An 18201-nucleotide genomic window follows, 5' to 3' on the forward strand; every position below is an offset into this window, starting at 1 on the left:
TCCTTATAAGGACCTTTGAGGAACAAGTAGGTTGTGACTGATTAGCAGACTGTATGTCAGTCCCTATACTGATGAAGGACTGCTGCAGTATAGGGCAGCGGTCAGCAGTAGTGCACCTCAACCCTATGTATTGTGGACCTATACCAGTCCTTATGGAATAGCAGACTGTACCTCACTCAACCCTATGTACTGTAGCACCCTAGACCAAGTTACCAGTCCTTATAAGGACCTTTGAGGAACAAGTAGGTTGTGACTGATTAGCAGACTGTATGTCAGTCCCTATACTGATGAAGGACTGCTGCAGTATAGGGCAGCGGTCAGCAGTAGTGCACCTCAACCCTATGTATTGTGGACCTATACCAGTCCTTATGGAATAGCAGACTGTACCTCACTCAACCCTATGTACTGTAGTACTCTAGACCAAGTTACCAGTCCTTATAAGGACCTTTGTGGAACAAGTAGGTTGTGACTGATTAGCAGACTGTACATCAGTCCCTATACTGATGAAGGACTGCTGCAGTATAGGGCAGCGGTCAGCAGTAGTGCACCTCAACCCTATGTATTGTGGACCTATACCAGTCCTTATGGAATAGCAGACTGTACCTCACTCAACCCTATGTACTGTAGCACCCTAGAGCAAGTTACCAGTGCTTATAAGGACCTTTGTGGAACAAGTAGGTTGTGACTGATTAGCAGACTGTACGTCAGTCACTATACTGATGAAGGACTGCTGCAGTATAGGGCAGTGGTCAGCAGTAGTGCACCTCAACCCTATGTATTGTGGACATATATAAGTCCTTATGTAATAGCAGACTGTACCTCACTCAACCCTATGTACTGTAGCACCCTAGACCAAGTTACCAGTCCTTATAAGGACCTTTGAGGAACAAGTAGGTTGTGACTGATTAGCAGACTGTATGTCAGTCCCTATACTGATGAAGGACTGCTGCAGTATAGGGCAGCGGTCAGCAGTAGTGCACCTCAACCCTATGTATTGTGGACCTATACCAGTCCTTATGGAATAGCAGACTGTACCTCACTCAACCCTATGTACTGTAGCACTCTAGACCAAGTTACCAGTCCTTATAAGGACCTTTGTGGAACAAGTAGGTTGTGACTGATTAGCAGACTGTACATCAGTCCCTATACTGATGAAGGACTGCTGCAGTATAGGGCAGCGGTCAGCAGTAGTGCACCTCAACCCTATGTATTGTGGACCTATACCAGTCCTTATGGAATAGCAGACTGTACCTCACTCAACCCTATGTACTGTAGCACCCTAGAGAAAGTTACCAGTCCTTATAAGGACCTTTGTGGAACAAGTAGGTTGTGACTGATTAGCAGACTGTACGTCAGTCACTATACTGATAAAGGACTGCTGCAGTATAGGGCAGTGGTCAGCAGTAGTGCACCTCAACCCTATGTATTGTGGACATATACCAGTCCTTATGTAATAGCAGACTGTACCTCACTCAACCCTATGTACTGTAGCACCCTAGACCAAGTTACCAGTCCTTATAAGGACCTTTGAGGAACAAGTAGGTTGTGACTGATTAGCAGACTGTATGTCAGTCCCTATACTGATGAAGGACTGCTGCAGTATAGGGCAGCGGTCAGCAGTAGTGCACCTCAACCCTATGTATTGTGGACCTATACCAGTCCTTATGGAATAGCAGACTGTACCTCACTCAACCCTATGTACTGTAGCACTCTAGACCAAGTTACCAGTCCTTATAAGGACCTTTGTGGAACAAGTAGGTTGTGACTGATTAGCAGACTGTACGTCAGTCCCTATACTGATGAAGGACTGCTGCAGTATAGGGCAGCGGTCAGCAGTAGTGCACCTCAACCCTATGTATTGTGGACCTATACCAGTCCTTATGGAATAGCAGACTGTACCTCACTCAACCCTATGTACTGTAGCACCCTAGAGAAAGTTACCAGTCCTTATAAGGACCTTTGTGGAACAAGTAGGTTGTGACTGATTAGCAGACTGTACGTCAGTCACTATACTGATAAAGGACTGCTGCAGTATAGGGCAGTGGTCAGCAGTAGTGCACCTCAACCCTATGTATTGTGGACCTATACCAGTCCTTATGGAATAGCAGACTGTACCTCACTCAACCCTATGTACTGTAGCACCCTAGACCAAGTTACCAGTCCTTATAAGGACCTTTGAGGAACAAGTAGGTTGTGACTGATTAGCAGACTGTATGTCAGTCCCTATACTGATGAAGGACTGCTGCAGTATAGGGCAGCGGTCAGCAGTAGTGCACCTCAACCCTATGTATTGTGGACCTATACCAGTCCTTATGGAATAGCAGACTGTACCTCACTCAACCCTATGTACTGTAGCACCCTAGACCAAGTTACCAGTCCTTATAAGGACCTTTGAGGAACAAGTAGGTTGTGACTGATTAGCAGACTGTATGTCAGTCCCTATACTGATGAAGGACTGCTGCAGTATAGGGCAGCGGTCAGCAGTAGTGCACCTCAACCCTATGTATTGTGGACCTATACCAGTCCTTATGGAATAGCAGACTGTACCTCACTCAACCCTATGTACTGTAGTACTCTAGACCAAGTTACCAGTCCTTATAAGGACCTTTGTGGAACAAGTAGGTTGTGACTGATTAGCAGACTGTACATCAGTCCCTATACTGATGAAGGACTGCTGCAGTATAGGGCAGCGGTCAGCAGTAGTGCACCTCAACCCTATGTATTGTGGACCTATACCAGTCCTTATGGAATAGCAGACTGTACCTCACTCAACCCTATGTACTGTAGCACCCTAGAGCAAGTTACCAGTGCTTATAAGGACCTTTGTGGAACAAGTAGGTTGTGACTGATTAGCAGACTGTACGTCAGTCACTATACTGATGAAGGACTGCTGCAGTATAGGGCAGTGGTCAGCAGTAGTGCACCTCAACCCTATGTATTGTGGACATATATAAGTCCTTATGTAATAGCAGACTGTACCTCACTCAACCCTATGTACTGTAGCACCCTAGACCAAGTTACCAGTCCTTATAAGGACCTTTGAGGAACAAGTAGGTTGTGACTGATTAGCAGACTGTATGTCAGTCCCTATACTGATGAAGGACTGCTGCAGTATAGGGCAGCGGTCAGCAGTAGTGCACCTCAACCCTATGTATTGTGGACCTATACCAGTCCTTATGGAATAGCAGACTGTACCTCACTCAACCCTATGTACTGTAGCACTCTAGACCAAGTTACCAGTCCTTATAAGGACCTTTGTGGAACAAGTAGGTTGTGACTGATTAGCAGACTGTACATCAGTCCCTATACTGATGAAGGACTGCTGCAGTATAGGGCAGCGGTCAGCAGTAGTGCACCTCAACCCTATGTATTGTGGACCTATACCAGTCCTTATGGAATAGCAGACTGTACCTCACTCAACCCTATGTACTGTAGCACCCTAGAGAAAGTTACCAGTCCTTATAAGGACCTTTGTGGAACAAGTAGGTTGTGACTGATTAGCAGACTGTACGTCAGTCACTATACTGATAAAGGACTGCTGCAGTATAGGGCAGTGGTCAGCAGTAGTGCACCTCAACCCTATGTATTGTGGACATATACCAGTCCTTATGTAATAGCAGACTGTACCTCACTCAACCCTATGTACTGTAGCACCCTAGACCAAGTTACCAGTCCTTATAAGGACCTTTGAGGAACAAGTAGGTTGTGACTGATTAGCAGACTGTATGTCAGTCCCTATACTGATGAAGGACTGCTGCAGTATAGGGCAGACGTCAGCAGTAGTGCACCTCAACCCTATGTATTGTGGACCTATACCAGTCCTTATGGAATAGCAGACTGTACCTCACTTAACCCTATGTACTGTAGCACTCTAGACCAAGTTACCAGTCCTTATAAGGACCTTTGTGGAACAAGTAGGTTGTGACTGATTAGCAGATTGTACGTCAGTCCCTATACTGATGAAGGACTGCTGCAGTATAGGGCAGCGGTCAGCAGTAGCGCACCTCAACCCTATGTATTGTGGACCTATACCAGTCCTTATGGAATAGCAGACTGTACCTCACTCAACCCTATGTACTGTAGCACCCTAGACCAAGTTACCAGTCCTTATAAGGACCTTTGAGGAACAAGTAGGTTGTGACAGATTTGCAGACTGTATGTCAGTCCCTATACTGATGAAGGACTGCTGCAGTATAGGGCAGCGGTCAGCAGTAGTGCACCTCAACCCTATGTATTGTGGACCTATACCAGTCCTTATGGAATAGCAGACTGTACCTCACTCAACCCTATGTACTGTAGCACTCTAGACCAAGTTACCAGTCCTTATAAGGACCTTTGTGGAACAAGTAGGTTGTGACTGATTAGCAGACTGTACGTCAGTCACTATACTGATGAAGGACTGCTGCAGTATAGGGCAGCGGTCAGCAGTAGTGCACCTCAACCCTATGTATTGTGGACCTATACCAGTCCTTATGGAATAGCAGACTGTACCTCACTCAACCCTATGTACTGTAGCACCCTAGACCAAGTTACCAGTCCTTATAAGGACCTTTGAGGAACAAGTAGGTTGTGACTGATTAGCAGACTGTATGTCAGTCCCTATACTGATGAAGGACTGCTGCAGTATAGGGCAGACGTCAGCAGTAGTGCACCTCAACCCTATGTATTGTGGACCTATACCAGTCCTTATGGAATAGCAGACTGTACCTCACTCAACCCTATGTACTGTAGCACCCTAGACCAAGTTACCAGTCCTTATAAGGACCTTTGAGGAACAAGTAGGTTGTGACTGATTAGCAGACTGTATGTCAGTCCCTATACTGATGAAGGACTGCTGCAGTATAGGGCAGACTTCAGCAGTAGTGCACCTCAACCCTATGTATTGTGGACCTATACCAGTCCTTATGGAATAGCAGACTGTACCTCACTCAACCCTATGTACTGTAGCACTCTAGACCAAGTTACCAGTCCTCATAAGGACCTTTGTGGAACAAGTAGGTTTTGACTGATTAGCAGACTGTACGTCAGTTCCTATACTGATGAAGGACTGCTGCAGTATAGGGAAGCGGTCAGCAGTAGTGCACCTCAACCCTATGTATTGTGGACCTATACCAGTCCTTATGGAATAGCAGACTGTACCTCACTCAACCCTATGTACTGTAGCACCCTAGAGCAAGTTACCAGTCCTTATAAGGACCTTTGTGGAACAAGTAGGTTGTGACTGATTAGCAGACTGTACGTCAGTCACTATACTGATGAAGGACTGCTGCAGTATAGGGCAGTGGTCAGCAGTAGTGCACCTCAACCCTATGTATTGTGGACCTATACCAGTCCTTATGGAATAGCAGACTGTACCTCACTCAACCCTATGTACTGTAGCACCCTAGAGCAAGTTACCAGTGCTTATAAGGACCTTTGTGGAACAAGTAGGTTGTGACTGATTAGCAGACTGTACGTCAGTCACTATACTGATGAAGGACTGCTGCAGTATAGGGCAGTGGTCAGCAGTAGTGCACCTCAACCCTATGTATTGTGGACCTATACCAGTCCTTATGGAATAGCAGACTGTACCTCACTCAACCCTATGTACTGTAGCACCCTAGACCAAGTTACCAGTCCTTATGAGGACCTTTGAGGAACAAGTAGGTTGTGACTGATTAGCAGACTGTATGTCAGTCCCTATACTGATGAAGGACTGCTGCAGTATAGGGCAGCGGTCAGCAGTAGTGCACCTCAACCCTATGTATTGTGGACCTATACCAGTCCTTATGGAATAGCAGACTGTACCTCACTCAACCCTATGTACTGTAGCACTCTAGACCACGTTACCAGTCCTTATAAGGACCTTTGTGGAACAAGTAGGTTGTGACTGATTAGCAGACTGTACGTCAGTCACTATACTGATGAAGGACTGCTGCAGTGTAGGGCAGTGGTCAGCAGTAGTGCACCTCAACCCTATGTATTGTGGACCTATACCAGTCCTTATGGAATAGCAGACTGTACCTCACTCAACCCTATGTACTGTAGCACCCTAGAGCAAGTTACCAGTCCTTATAAGGACCTTTGTGGAACAAGTAGGTTGTGACTGATTAGCAGACTGTACGTCAGTCACTATACTGATGAAGGACTGCTGCAGTATAGGGCAGTGGTCAGCAATAGTGCACCTCAACCCTATGTATTGTGGACATATACCAGTCCTTATGTAATAGCAGACTGTACCTCACTCAACCCTATGTACTGTAGCACCCTAGACCAAGTTACCAGTCCTTATAAGGACCTTTGAGGAACAAGTAGGTTGTGACTGATTAGCAGACTGTATGTCAGTCCCTATACTGATGAAGGACTGCTGCAGTATAGGGCAGACGTCAGCAGTAGTGCACCTCAACCCTATGTATTGTGGACCTATACCAGTCCTTATGGAATAGCAGACTGTACCTCACTCAACCCTATGTACTGTAGCACTCTAGACCAAGTTACCAGTCCTTATAAGGACCTTTGTGGAACAAGTAGGTTGTGACTGATTAGCAGACTGTACGTCAGTCCCTATACTGATGGACTGCTGCAGTATAGGGCAGCGGTCAGCAGTAGCGCACCTCAACCCTATGTATTGTGGACCTATACCAGTCCTTATGGAATAGCAGACTGTACCTCACTCAACCCTATGTACTGTAGCACCCTAGAGCAAGTTACCAGTCCTTATAAGGACCTTTGAGGAACAAGTAGGTTGTGACAGATTTGCAGACTGTATGTCAGTCCCTATACTGATGAAGGACTGCTGCAGTATAGGGCAGCGGTCAGCAGTAGTGCACCTCAACCCTATGTATTGTGGACCTATACCAGTCCTTATGGAATAGCAGACTGTACCTCACTCAACCCTATGTACTGTAGCACTCTAGACCAAGTTACCAGTCCTTATAAGGAGCTTTGTGGAACAAGTAGGTTGTGACTGATTAGCAGACTGTACGTCAGTCACTATACTGATGAAGGACTGCGGCAGTATAGGGCAGCGGTCAGCAGTAGTGCACCTCAACCCTATGTATTGTGGACCTATACCAATCCTTACGGAATAGCAGACTGTACCTCACTCAACCCTATGTACTGTAGCACCCTAGACCAAGTTACCAGTCCTTATAAGGACCTTTGTGGAACAAGTAGGTTGTGACTGATTAGCATACTGTACGTCAGTCCCTATACTGATGAAGGACTGCTGCAGTATAGGGAAGCCGTCAGCAGTAGTGCACCTCAACCCTATGTATTGTGGACCTATACCAGTCCTTATGGAATAGCAGACTGTACCTCACTCAACCTTATGTACTGTAGCAGCCTAGACCAAGTTACCAGTCCTTATAAGGACCTTTGTGGAACAAGTAGGTTGTGAATGATTAGCAGACTGCAGCAGAAGGGCAGCAGTCAAGTATAATATTCTTTCTATATTTGGAAGAAAGAATATTATACGTGTACAAGCCTATTACCATACCAGTCCTGAAAAGAACCTTTGTGGACCTAATAGTAAGAGCTACTGATTAAACTGACTGTCCCTCTCTGCCTCACACACAGCTTCCTGCCTGTCCCTATATAAACTGACAAAACAGAGGCTGCTGGAACAATAACTTGAATAGCACTTTTGAGGGCCTAATAGAAACAGCTAATGATTAAACTGACTGTCCCTGCAGCACACAGCGTCCTGTCCCTTTCTCTACACTGACGAAAGACACTCAGGCTGCTGCAACAATCACTAGCACAGCACTGCCTCAAACCTATATCCTGAACTATACCTAACACCTATACCAGTCCTGAAAAGAACTTTTGTGTACCAAATAGCTAGCGATTTGCGTCACTGCAATCTCCCCCTGCTCCACGCAGCAACTTCTCCCTATAGTGACAGAAGAAAGAATGTAAAATGGCCACCGGATCGGGTCTATTTAGAAGTTAGGGGGAATGTCCAAGTGTCCATGTGCTGTAATGTCTCAATTGGCTGTCCTGTACCCCATGATGGATGTGTCATCATAGGTCAAAGTTCTTTTACACAGTAAACACGGAAGTCCGCCGGGTGAATGGCGGCAATAGTCTGCCGATCGGGCGGACCGCGAACAGCCGAAATTCGCCGCGAAACGACCGCCGGGCGAACCGTTCGGCCATCCCTACCCTTTATTGCTGTTGTTCTCTAATACAGCCATCTGCAGGAGTGGGTGTTGTTTGCCTCCAGCGCAGTATACACCTGTATCTACCCTTTATTGCTGTTGTTCTCTAATACAGCCATCTGCAGCAGTTAGTGGGTGTTGTGTGCCTCCAGCACAGCACAATATACACCTGTATCTACCCTTTATTGCTGGTGTTCTCTAATACAGCCATCTGAAGGAGTTAGTGGGTGTTGTTTGCCTCCAGCGCAGTATACACCTGTATTTACCCTTTATTGCTGTTCTCTAATACAGCCATCTGCAGGAGTTAGTGGGTGTTTTGTGCCTCCAGCACAGTGTACACCTGTATCTAACCTTTATTGCTGGTGTTCTATAATAAAGGCATCTGCAGGAGTTAGTGGGTGTTGTATGCCTCCAGCACAGCATACACCTATATCTACTCTTTATTGCTGGTGTTATATAATAAAGGCATCTGCAGGAGTTAGTGGGTGTTGTGTGCCTCCAGCACAGTATAAACCTGTATCTACCCTTTATTGCTGGTGTTCTATAAAAAAGGCATCTGCAGGAGTTAGTGGGTGTTGTGTGCCTCCAGCACAGCACAATATACAGGAAGGAAGCCAGTAGCTTGAGCGCAGAGAGAGGGGATGTTCAAGAAGGACAGCAATCTGGCAGTCAAAGCAAAGAACAAAGCAGACCTCTCCTTTCTCCTAATCAGCTGGGATCTCCAACCCCACTAGACCTTAAGTCTTCTCTGAAACTAGCACTGAGAGGAATGAAAGTGTAGAATTAGGTGTGTCACAGCCAAGTACTTGCGGGCACTCTGCTAGCAGTACACCCACGTCCGATTGTAGCAGGCAATTTTCCCTGCCCCAGCTGCTGGACCGTCGAAAGAAGTTCACTCCCAGCCATCCACATGCCCAGCGGTTGAATGCTAGCTTGGCTAAATTGCTAGCACTTCAACTGCTGCCTTTTCAGTTAGTCAGGTAGACTCGGCCCCCTTCCGTGAGTTTGTGCAATGTGCGGTTCCTCAGTGGCAGGTCCCCAAACCTCACTTTTTCTCATGGAAGGCGATTCCGGCTCTCTACCAGCAGGTGGAAGGTAATGTCCTTGCCTCGCTGGACAGGTGCATATTACCACTGACTCATGGTCCAGAAGGCATGGACAGGGACGTTACCTATCATTCACGGCCCATTGGGTCTCTCTTCTGGCAGCTGGGAAGGATGCATGACAAGGTGCAGTAGTGTTGGAGGTTGTTCCACCACCACGCCTCCAAAATGCTACTACTGGTTGTGACACACCTCTCTCCTCCACCCCCTCCTCTTCTTCTTCTTCCTCCATGGCCTCTTACAGTGATCTGTCCTCGGAACCAGCAGTGCTCCATAGGCGTTCAAGGGGCTACGCAAGTACGCAGGCAAAAAAGATGCCATGCCGTGCTTGCGCTGGTTTGTTTGGGGGACAGGAGCCACACTGGGGAAAATATTTTGTCAGCTCTGCAGGGGCAGGCCGACAGGTGGTTGATGCTATGCCAGCTAAAGCCAGGAATGGTGGTTTGCGACAATGGCACCAACCTCCTCTCCGCCCTCCGACAGGGACAACTGACCCATGTGCCCTGTGTGGCTCACGTCCTTAACCTGGTGGTGCCTCAGTTCTTGGGCAGGTACCGGGGCTTACAGGATGTCCTGAGGCAGGCCAGGAAAGTCTGTATGCATTTCTGCCGATCATTTAATGCCAGTGCTCAGCTGGCTGAGCTCCAAAAGGAGTTAAACCTGCCCAAGAACCGCCTTATATGTGACATGCCCACCAGGTGGAACTCAAAGTTGGCCATGCTGCAGCGGCTGCACACACAGCAGAGGGCCATCAATGAGTACCTGTGTGACTACGGCACCAGGACAGGGTCATGGGAGCTTGATTTTTTTCTCACCACGCCAGTGGGGCATGATCAGGGATGCATGCACTGTCCTGTCACCATTTGAGGAGGCCACAAGGATGGCGAGCAGTGACAGTGCATGCATCAGTGACACTGTACTTTTTTCCACCTGCTGGAGTATACTCTGCGTGGAATAATGGACAGGGCACTTTAGGCAGAACAGAGGCAGGAAGAGGAGGATTTCCTTGCCTCTCAAGGCCTCCTTTATCCAGACAGTGTTCCTGCTGTCCCACCCATCACACAGGAAGAGGACAAGGAGGAGAAGGATTGTGTCAGCATGGAGGTGGACCCTGGCACTCAGCATCAGCAGCAGCAGTCTTTTAGGGATGATTTACAGTCCCAAGAAACCCATGGACTTCTACGTGGCTGGGAGGAGGTGGCTGCAGATCATGTTGTCCTTAGTGACCCAGAGGACCCGAATGCCTCAGCTAACCTACGCTGCATGGCCTCCCTGACCCTGTAAAGCCTGCGGAAGGATCCTCGTATTCTTCGGATCAAGGAGAGGGACCATTACTGGGTGGCCACTCTCCTTGATCCACGGTACAAGGGTAAGGTTGCGGACCTTATTTTGTCATCGCAGAGAGAGCAGAGGATGAGACATCTCTGGGAGGCCTTGCAGAAAGGTCTGTGCAACGCATTCCCAGAGACTGAGAGGTTCCAAACTCCTGGTCCTTGGCAACATGTTGCTGAGGCTTCAGTTAATCACAGAAGGAGCGGTGGAGAAGGTGGCCATCTGACCGATGCGTTCAGACAATTTTGTAGTCCGCAGCCCCAAGGTATGGTCAGTTCCAGCAACCATCGCCAGCGTCTGATTTACATGGTGCAGGAATACCTAGGGTCAAGATCAGACTTGGACAACATTCCCACCTAAAATCCTCTGGGTTACTGGGCCTTGAGGATGGATCACTGGCCAGAGCTTGCACAGTTTGCAATTGAGCTACTGGTCTGTCATGCATCCAGCGTTCTTTCAGAACACACCTTCAGTGCTGCTGGTGGCTTTGTAACCGATCACAGGGTGCGCCTGTCCACCTCGGTTGATCGACTGACCTTCATAAAGATGAATCAGTCTTGGATCACCACCAGCTACCAAGCACCTGAAGCTGATGTAACCGAATAATTTTTTTTTAAATGTCACATCCCTTCAAGACTGCCAATGCTGATGCTGAGTGACTGTCCTGTTATGTTGACTGACTATCCTCTTCCTCCTCAATGATCCCGCTGATATCTTGGAAGAACATTTTTGGTTCTGGGTGATGCCACCAGCCCAATTTTTCAGCCCCTGTTTAACAGGGGCGTGTAATTACAATTTTTGATGCAGTGCTTTGCAGCAGGGAACATTCCTGTACTCCAACTAGAGTATATGGTAGAGGTTGCAGTGTATAGGCCCAATTTTTCAGCCCCTGTTTAACAGAGACATGTAATACAATTTTTGATGCAATGCTTTGCATTAGGACTCATTCCTGTACTCCAACTAGAGTATCTGGGAGAGTTTGCAGTGTCATGGCACCAGCAACCAGTGCCTAAGGCCCAATTTTTCAGCCCCTGTTTAACAGGGGCATGTAATTACAATTCTGATATAATATTTCAAAGCAGGGCCCATTCCTGCTCCCACTGAAAATAACTGTGAGGACTTATAGGGTTGTGGCACCAGCACCACCACCACAACCACCAAAGGCCCAATTTTTCTACCACTGTTCAACAATGGCATGTAATTACAATTCTTGATATAATCGCTCACAGCAGGGCGCTCCAGCGCCCACCAAGAGCCACTTTGAGGGCTTACAGTGTTGTGGCAACACCAACACCTTAGGCCCCCATTTCTGCAGAGCATATAGGGCAGGCCCCTACTTTCAAACATCCAACTTACAAACGTCTCATACTTGCAAACGGAAGGAGACAACAGGAAGTGAGATGAAAAACGACGGACGGCAAAAAAAAATTATACAGGGGTGATAACCCTTCCCAAAAGCTTGAAAATAGATTTTTTTACTGGAGCTACACTTTCAAAATGTACCAGTTCAAAATTACAAACAGATTCTACTTAACACAACAAACCTACACAGTCCCTGTCTTGTTTGCATCACCTGTATATGCTGTTCTGAGTATATAGAGCCTGGGGGCCCCACGCCTTTCCTTTTTTTTATTTGGGTACAGTGTTCCCCTTAATTTCCGTACAAGACCCAAAGGGGCTGGTAATGGGCAGGGGGGGGGGGGGCTACCCATGCCATTTTTCTCAATGATTTTCATCCATATTGCCAGAACCAGATATTACATTAAAACTGCAAGCAGTTTTAAATGACTTTTTTTTCCGTTAAATGTCATTTTTTGCAGGGACTGTTCTAAACATGGGAAACACATGCCACTTCACAGGCATACTATAGACACCCCCCAGGCACGATATTTAAAGTAATATTTCACTTTTTATCACTTTAATTGTCATCAAAATCAGTGCTCCAGAAAAAACGGCTGTTTTTAAAAACAATTTTGGCATTGACCCATGTCCCCTGGGGCAGGAGCCAGGTCCCCAAACCCTTTCTTAGGAGACAATATCTTGCATATTAGCCAATAAAATTAGCACTTTTTATTTCGAACGTTTGAGTCCCATAGACTTCAATGGGGTTCTTAAGTTTGTACGAATTTTCGGTCCGTTCGAAAGTTCTGGTGCGAACCGAACCGGAGAAGTGTTCGGCTCATCCCTAATGGAGATGTATAAACTGTAATGAAAAAGACTATACCCACTACTCATACCCCCACAAGGCATATTCAAGGATCAACCTCATCCTCTCAGACCTTACCTTACTACAAAAAACTCTTTAAGTTAAGATCCACTCCATGAGATGGTCGGATCATGCCCAGTGTCCATAGCTCTACAAGAACACAATTCAGACCCCCCAACCTATCTCTGGAAGAATAATATAGACCTCCTAACAAAACCTTTATTTGCTAACAAAATACATGAACAACTTAAGGAATTCTTCCAGCTAAATGACAACATGGACACTAATATAGCATCCTTGTGGTGCTCCCACAAAGCTTTTTGTAGGGTTCTACTTATACAAGCAGCTGCACGGGAGAGGATGAGGAAGGCAGGCATGTTGAACACCTTAGTCAAAGATCTTGAAAAAGTAGAAGCACTACATAAAGAATCCTTCTCCTATGCTAGAGAAGGAATTATTTTCCTGCAGGCATAAAGTCCGTTTATTACTGATCTCCACTCACCAATTATACATCAGAAGACATAAGGCAATGTACTATGCTCAAGGTAGCAAAGCGAGTAAACTCCTAGCAAATTACATTAACAAAAGACATCAAAATGCAAAATTAACTAACATTAAAGACCCACATACAGGTGAATTAGAACACCATCCAACAAAGATTGCCAATGCCTTTATGAAGTATTATAGAGACTTATACAACTTCCACCTTGATAAGGACACTCCTCAACCCACTGCTCAGGCCATTGACTTATTTCTTAGAAAACTCACCCTTCCCTCATTAACTACAGTACAACTAACAACACCCAATGCTCCAATATCAAATAAGGAAATCTCAGACACTATCCATGCATTACCGAAACACAAAGCACCAGGCACTGATGGCTTTTCTTCAGAATATTACAAAGCCTTTGCTCAAACTTTGGTCCCATATTTGGGAACACTCTTCAACAGCGCTACCTGCTCCTCTTGCTTTCCAGAAGAAATGTTACAAGCAACTATTATCACACTACCAAAACCAGGGAAGAAGCCGGATACCACACAAAATTGTAGGCCTATTTCTATCCTGAACACTGATTTAAAAATTTACGCTTAGAGTAAAGCGAACAGACTAGCTAATATCACCCCATACTTGATCAAAGCAGACCAAGTTGGGTTTGTCAGGGGAAGACAGGTCCCTGATGGTACGCGGAGACTGTTCAACCTCTTACATACAATAGAATCTAAGAAGGCCCCAGCAGTAGTTTTGGCATTGGATGCAGAAAAAGCCTTTGATAGGGTCCACTTGGGATAACACCAAACCCTCAGCTAGAGTTTTCTCATCTATTAAAGAGGAAGTAAACCCTGATGAGTTTACTTCCTCTTTTTTTCCCTGCAAAGGTAAAGCATAGTGGACTACTATGCGATTATGTGTCACTTACCTGACACAGGAGCCAGCGAAGTCGCCGCTGTCCCCTGTAGTCCGCCGCATCCATCTTGCTGGTGGCGTCTCGCAGCTCCGCCGCTGTCATTCGGCGAAGCCGCGATGACGTCACTCCCGCGCATGCGCACGGGGGTCGACAAATGCGGCAGCTCCATTCTTGGAACTGCCATGCTCAGTGCGCCTGCGCGCCGCTGTCTACGGTGCATGCGCCGTAGACAGCGGTGCCCGTTTTCGGGCAAATATCTCCTAAACCATATAGGTTTAGGAGATATTGCTTGGACCTACAGGCAAGCCTTAATCTAGGCTTACCTGTAGGTCAAAGTGGTTTGTAAGGGTTTACAACCACTTTAACATCTCGGAGTTTCTATATCACTAACGGTACCCGCCAAGGGCGCCCATTATCCCCTATCATATTCACCTTACTGATGGATAGGGATGAGCCGAACACCCCCCGGTTCGGGTCGCACCAGAACTTTCGAACGGACCCCAAATTCGTACGAACGTTAGAACCTCATTGAAGTCTATGGGACTCGAACGTTCGAAATTAAAAGTGCTAATTTTAACGGCTAATATGCAAGATACTGTCCTAAAAAGGGTTTGGGGACCTGGCTCCTGCCCCAGGGGACATGGGTCAATGCAAAAAAAAGTTTTAAAAACGGCCGTTTTGGCGGGAGCACTGATTTTAATGACGATTAAAGTGGAAAAAAAAGTGAAATATTCCTTTAAATATGGTGCCTAGGGGGTGTCTGTAGTATGCCTGTGAAGTGCCACGTGTTTCCCGTGTTTAGAACAGTCCCTGCAAATGATATTTAACGGAAATAACGTCATTTAAAGCTTCTTGCGGTTTTAATGTTATATCTGGTTCCTGCAATATGGTTGAAAATCATTGAGAAAAATGGCATGGGTAGCCCTCCCTGCCCATTACCAGCCCCTTTGGGTCTTGTACGCATATTAAGGGGAACCCCGTACCCATATTAAAAAAAGGAAATGCGTGTGGCCCCCAGGCCCTATATACTCAGAACAGCAGTATACAGACGGTGCAAACAAGACAGGGACTGTGTAGGTTTGTTGTGTTAAGTTGAATTTGTTTGTAATTTTCAACTGGTACATTTTTAAAGTGTAGCTCCAGTCCAAAAAAAATTTTTTAAGCTTTTTGGAAAACATAGGGAAGGGTTATCTCCCCTGTATAATTTGTTTTGTCGTCCATCTTTTTTCATCTCACTTGCTGTTGTCTCCTTCCCTTTGCAAGTAGGAGATGTTTGTAAGTTGGATGTTTGAAAGTAGGGGCCTGCCCTATATGCTCTGCAGAAATGGCGGAACAAGGTGTTGGTTTTGCCACAACATTGTAAGCCCTCAAAGTGACTCTTGGTGGGCGCTGGAGCGCCCTGCTGTGAACGATTATATCAAGAATTTTTAATTACATGCCATTGTTGAACAGTGGTAGAAAAATTGACCTTTGGTGGTTGTGGTGCTGGTGCCACAACACTATAAGTCCTCACAGTTACTCTGGGTGGGCACAGGAACGGGCCCTCCTGTGAAATATTATATCAAGAATAGTAATTACATGTCCCTGTTAAGCAGGGGCAGAAAAATTGGGCCTTAGGCACTGGTGCTGGTGCCACGACACTGCAACCTCTCCCATATACTCTAGTTTTATTGCAGGAATTAGCCCTGCTGCAAAGCATTGCATCAAAAAATGTAATTAAACGCCCCTGTTAAACAGAGGCAGAAAAATTGGGCTTTAGGCACTGGTGCTGGTGCCACGACACTGCAACCTCTCCCCTATACTCTAGTTTTATTGCAGGAATTAGCCCTGCTGCAAAGCATTGCATCAAAAATTGTACTTAAACGCCCCTGTTAAACAGGGGCAGAAAAATTGGGCCTTAGGCACTGGTGCTGGTCCCCCGACACTGCAACCTCTCCCATATACTCTTGTTTTATTGCAGGAATTAGCCCTGCTGCAAAGCATTGCATCAAAAAATGTACTTAAACGCCCCTGTTAAACAGGGGCAGAAAAATTGGGCCTTAGGCACTGGTGCTGGTCCCACGACACTGCAACCTCTCCCATATACTCTTGTTTTATTGCAGGAATTAGCCCTGCTGCAAAGCATTGCATCAAAAATTGTACTTAAACGCCCCTGTTAAACAGGGGCAGAAAAATTGGGCTGATGGCATCACCCAGAAACAGAAATGTTCTTCCAACATATCATCGGAGGAGAAAGAGGATAGACAATCAACATAACAGGACATAGGCAGTCTTGAAGGGATGTGATATTTAAAAAAAAATTATTCGGTTACATCAGCTTCAGGTGCTTGGTAGCTGTGGGTGATCCAAGACTGATTCATCTTGATGAAGGTCAGTCGATCAACTGATTCGGTAGACAGCCGCACCCTGTGATCGGTAACAAAGCCACCAGCAGCACTGAAGGTGCGTTCTGAAAGAACGCTGGATGCAGGACAGGCCAGTAGCTCAATTGCATACTGTGCAAGCTCTGGCCAGTGATCCATCCTCAAGACCCAGTAAGCCAGAGGATTTTCGGTGGGAAAGGTGTCCAAGTCTGACCTTGCCCCTAGGTATTCCTGCACCATGTAAATCAGACGCTGGCGATGGTTGCTGGAACCGATCATACCTTGGGGCTGCGGACTAAAAAATTGTCTGAAAGCATCAGTCAGACGGCCACCTTCTCCACCGCTCCTTCTGACCGATGCCTCAGCAACACGTTGTCCAGGACCAGGAGTTTGTAACCTCCCAGTCTCTGGGAACGCATTGCACAGACCTTTCTGCAAGGCCTCCCGGAGATGTCTCATCCTCTGCTCCCTCTGCGGTGGCAAGATAAGGTCGGCAACCTTACCCTTGTACCGTGGATTAAGGAGTCCAGTAATGGTCCCTCTCCTTGATCCGAAGAATACGAGGATCCTTCCGCAGGCTTTGCAGGATCAGGGAGGCCATGCAGCGTAGGTTAGCTGAGGCATTCAGTCCGGAGTCCTCTGGGTCACTAAGGACAACATGATCTGCAGCTACCTCCTCCCAGCCACGTACAAGTCCACGTGTTTCTTGGGACTGTAAATCATCCCTACAAGACTGCTGCTGCTGCTGCTGATGCTGCTGATGCTGAGTGCCAGCCTCCACCTCCATGCTGACACAATCATCCTCCTCCTCCTCTTCCTCCTCCTCATCCTCTTCCTGTGTGATGGGTGGCACAGCAGGAACACTGTCTGGATAAAGGGGGCCTTGAGAGGCAAGGAAGTCCTCCTCTTCCTGCTCTGTTCTGCCTCAAGTGCCCTGTCCATTATTCCACGTAGCGTATGCTCCAAGAGGTGGACAAGAGGTACAGTGTCACTGATGCATGCACTGTCACTGCTCACTATCCTTGTGGCCTCCTCAAACGGTGACAGGACAGTGCATGCATCCCTGATCATGCCCCACTGGCGTGGTGAGAAAAATCCAAGCTCTCCTGACCCTGTCCTGGTGCCGTAGTCGCACAGGTACTCATTGATGGCCCTCTGCTGCATGTGCAGCCGCTGCAGCATGGCCAACGTTGAGTTCCACCTGGTGGGCATGTCACATATAAGGCGGTTCTTGGGCAGGTTCAACTCCTTTTGGAGCTCAGCCAGCCGAGCACAGGCATTAAATGATCGGCGGAAATGCACACAGACTTTCCTGGCCTGCCTCAGGACATCCTGTAAACCCCGGTACCTGCCCAAGAACTGAGGCACCACCAGGTTAAGGACGTGAGCCTGGGAGTGAACTTCTTTCGCCAGTCCAGCAGCTGGGGCAGGGACATTTGCCTGCTATAATCGGACGTGGGTGTACTGCTAGCAGAGTGCCCGGAAACACTTGGCTGTGACACACCTAATTCTACACCTTCATTCCTCTCAGAGCAGGTTTCAGAGAGGACTGAATGTCTAGTGGGGTTGGAGATGCCAGCTGATGAGGAGCAAGGAGAGGGCCGCTTTGTTCTTTGGTGTGGGTCTTCGAGGTACGCCTGCCAACGAGCT

The sequence above is a fragment of the Lithobates pipiens genome, unplaced genomic scaffold (assembly GCF_037356315.1).
Source record: "Lithobates pipiens isolate NorthernLeopardFrog02 unplaced genomic scaffold, aLitPip1_a1.2 Scaffold_18, whole genome shotgun sequence".
Classification (NCBI taxonomy): domain Eukaryota; kingdom Metazoa; phylum Chordata; class Amphibia; order Anura; family Ranidae; genus Lithobates; species Lithobates pipiens.